Below are 3,747 nucleotides of genomic sequence, written 5' to 3' on the forward strand. Positions count from 1 at the left end.
TTAGGAATATAGTATTCTAACATTTTTATGTAATCCATTATTAATTAATTAGATTTAAAATTCCAAATTATTCTTAAAAATTAAAAGATTCTTTAAAGAATTTAAAATATTAATTATGTTTCATTTAAATTTATCTACCTAGTGAGAAAATAAAAAAAATATAGTTTTGTATGGTAGAAATAATAAAGTCACTACTCATAAGTGTAAGTTTTGGTTTATTAATTTTTATAATTATCATGCATTTTTGAGTTTTATTTTTATTTTTAAAAATATTAAATTTATTAATTTACTAAAAAGTTTCAGTTGATTTGAAATTCATTTCACTATTTAAAAAAATTGGAAAAAAAAAATTCTATGCAAATAAAAAAAATAAAAAAATAAAACAATATAATCATTCTAAATCAATTTTTATCCATAAATTTATAATATTTATTTGGCTTTTAAACTATTTTTAAAAATCACTAGACTCATTAGCAAATCCAACCCATTAAAATTTTCCTTAAGTTAGAGTTTATTTACCTAGTGATATTTTTTTTTAAATATGATTATATACAAGGAAAAAACTCATAAAACCCTTGAAAATGAATTTAGGTTGGTGACCTTTTAATATTAATTTGATCAATTTTGCATTCTTAATTTTCTAATACTAATTGAATGGAATCTTGACTCCAAATTATTTAAAAAATTAATAAATCTTTTTATTAAAAATTGCTAGATTTGGAATCTATTTTTTTTTTATAAAAAAAATAGAGAAGTTAAAAAGATAGAAAAACACACATAATTCAAATATCATATTTGAAGATCTTTTGTATTGATATTAGGTGGTAAAAAGAGAACGAAGAAAGAAAAATATTATCATATTCTATTTTATTTGCTTTGTGTGAATTTTATTTTATTTTATTATTTTTATTTCCTTTTATTTTAAAAACTAGTAAAAAAATAACTTTTATTTGTTTTCCAAAAACGGTTCTTTATTTCACCTTTTTTTTTTAAAAAAAAAAACAAATTATTTCCAAATAATAACAATTAAACAATATCATACATTTTCAATAACAATTTTTTCTTTTAAAAAATGGAGCATTGGTTTTAAAACACACAACCAAGGAGACTTCTGAATGGAAAAAAATAAAAAAACTCAAAGATACTTATTGTAAATAAAACATAAAAATTATTATAAACTATGTGTAGCTTGAAATTTTTTTTTTAAATGAAAATAAAAATTAATTTTAGATTATATCTATAAATATTATTATCAATTTATTTCTTTTTTCATTCTCATTCCCGTTATTATCTAATATTAACATAAAAACAAATAATCATTCCAAATTCTTTTCTATTCAAAGAAAAATAAAAATAAAAACAAAATATTCATTCTCATTCCTCTGTAACATCTGCAAAACATGGCCAAAGGTCTCAGAATGTTTTGGAATGACGCTAGACATTTGTACCAAATAGTATTGAAGCTGAATAAAGCCCATGAAAAATTTGACTCCCGCATGCTTCTAGGATTAATGGGTATAAAACGATAAGCAAAGGGTGCATATAATATCACACGTCATTCATATACAAATTTCTGACAAGTAAATTTCAACTAAAGTATTGAAAAGAGATCGAATCTGGAAGTCATGTTAAACAATTACTGAGTTTCTAGCATGGAGATGGAATAGGTACAGAAAATAAATGATCTTGAGCAGGTGATAACTCTAAAAAAGCCAGTGCTTTTTTCTCGGTGCTCTAGAAGGAACGTCTGCAAACATATCCAACCAAAAAATTAAAATCCGATGTCACTGAAAGAATCAAAAGAACTACAGAAACCAGTGCACATGATATATGTTGGATTCATTACCTCCACTTGCATACAATGAATTATAGTGTACTTCACTCCAGAAGCTCAACCAAAGCTCTACATCCACAAAAACAAAAACTTCAGTCACAATCCCAAAAACTTATGATGAAAATCAGAAGTTCGGAAGATTCAGAAGATCAGTTTGATTCGAAGTAACAGGCAATTATGGATATGGTATTAATTTGGTCTAATCTGGATACGTAGACCAACAGATTTTAGCATAGACGGAATCAACAATAATGTGGTCATAATCATTATCATTATTATTATTGTTGTTGCTGTTGTTGTCATTCACAGTTAACTAAAGACACCGTTGGACAAAGCAATAAAATGTAAATCTTTCTCAATTTAATTACAATTTTTTAGGCTATGTTTGGTTCCGGAAAATACTAGGGAAAGAAAAAAAATGTGAAAAAAAAAATAGTTTTCTCAGGTTTGGTTTCACTATAAAAAAAATCAAATATAATTAAAATTAATTTAAAATTTATATATTTTTAAATTATTTAATCTTGCTATATTAGAGAGAAAGTAAAATAAATTTTAAAAAACATATAAAAATAATTTATTAAATTTAAACTTAATTTTTATTTTCTTTAACTTTTTCTTTCCTTCTACTTTTCCTTTATATTTTATTTCCTTCACATTTTCACTCAAATTTTATGGGAACCAAACATAGCCTAAACCAAAAAAAAAAAAGGAAAACAATGCTATTAATAATAGTGTCATTGTTATCACTCATATAACTTAAACGCAAGGTGATAGATAACTAGCCAAAATGTGAAAAAGGAATAGAACTCGAACATTCTTTTCTTCATTTCAACTCTACTTTTGTTTTTGTTTTTGTTTTTTTTTTATTTCCATGTTCCTTTAACTTTGTCTTTTTATAGAGATTTACTTGATGATTCTGTAAGATTCAAGCTTAGCCCCATCCTATGAGACTAGACGTCTTTCCTTTCCGAACAGATTAAACAAAATATTGGTTCATGTAGCATGCCACTACAAGTCAGGATATAAGAACTATTGATGGGGATGAATATCCAAAATTTACATAAAAAAAGGGAATTAGTATAAGTTGCAATTAAAATAGGATTAGTAATACTTATAATTAAATTAGGATTAGTATTTATTGGAATTAAATTAGAAGTAGCTAATTAAGTTATAAGAGAACTAGAATTAGAGTCATAATAGATTATTTGAATCCTAGTAGACTTTGAATTTATTAAAAAAACCTATAAATAAGGCTAATTGGTATAAACCAAAGTAATTGATAAGTGATTAAATAATATTAGTTTTTTTTTTGCAAGTATTGCAATTCTCAATAGTGAGGTTCCTAGAAGGCCTTAGTGCAAGTCTATGTTGATTAAACCAACCTGAATGGCATCTGCCCAAATGATAACTTTTCTTTACCCTAAATAGATCAGGTAGTTGACTCTACCACCTGGCATGGGATGCTCTCCTTTCTAGACACCTTTTCTGAATACCACCAGATCCCTATGTTCCAACTAGACGAAGAGAAAATAACTTTTGTCACGCCACAAGGACTGTATTGTTACAGAGTCATGCCGTTTAGATTCAAGAATGTTGGCGGTACCTACCATAAACTAATAACAAAAATCTTCAAGCCTCTGATCGGTTGAACTGTGGAAATCTACATTGATGATATTGTTGTAAAGAGTGAGACCCGAGCTGAGCATGTCTAGCACATGGAAAAAGCATTCCATCTTATGGGGCCATACAACATGAAGCTTAATCTAGCTAAATGGATCTTCAACATTAATGTAGGGAAATTTCTAGGGTTTATGGTAACTCAAAGGGGAATTGAAGTTAATCCGGCTCAAGTGAAAACCGTCCTGGAAACACCCACTCTAAGTAGCAAAAAGGAATTGCAGTGCCTTATGGGC

The 3,747-nt window shown here is 26.6% G+C and overlaps 1 long non-coding RNA gene across 1 annotated transcript; it reads right to left on the minus strand.

Moving 5' to 3' along the window:
- Positions 1–1,477: 1,477 nt before the first annotated feature.
- On the minus strand, positions 1,478–2,064 carry LOC117910760. Its single transcript, XR_004650757.1, has 2 exons — positions 1,847–2,064; positions 1,478–1,747 (listed from the first exon to the last, which is right to left on the minus strand). It is a non-coding gene; the product is annotated as an uncharacterized LOC117910760 (long non-coding RNA).
- Positions 2,065–3,747: the final 1,683 nt, after the last annotated feature.

The sequence above is a fragment of the Vitis riparia genome, unplaced genomic scaffold, assembly GCF_004353265.1.
Source record: "Vitis riparia cultivar Riparia Gloire de Montpellier isolate 1030 unplaced genomic scaffold, EGFV_Vit.rip_1.0 scaffold842_pilon_pilon, whole genome shotgun sequence".
NCBI classification, from domain to species: domain Eukaryota; kingdom Viridiplantae; phylum Streptophyta; class Magnoliopsida; order Vitales; family Vitaceae; genus Vitis; species Vitis riparia.